Here is a 233-nt window from a genome sequence, read left to right as displayed (position 1 = left end):
TTCGAGTTGATTTTTGTGACTGGAGTGAGGCAGTGATCTAGTTTCATTTTTTTGCATGTAGCTTCCCAGTTGAAAGAAACTTTTTTAATGTAATTAATTCATATAGACAGGCATCTGGAGGGAAAAGTTTAGTCTAGAAGCTCGGTTTCTTGGATCGCAATGATGGGAAAGCAAAACTGTTGCTCTCTGTGAACATTCAAAAAAACTGAAAATAGACCTATGATTCTCTATTT

The sequence above is a fragment of the Condylura cristata genome, unplaced genomic scaffold (genome assembly GCF_000260355.1).
Source record: "Condylura cristata isolate star-nosed mole 26May11 unplaced genomic scaffold, ConCri1.0 scaffold00018, whole genome shotgun sequence".
In the NCBI taxonomy this organism is placed as follows: Eukaryota; Metazoa; Chordata; class Mammalia; order Eulipotyphla; family Talpidae; genus Condylura; species Condylura cristata.
This window is presented reverse-complemented; position numbering follows the sequence as displayed.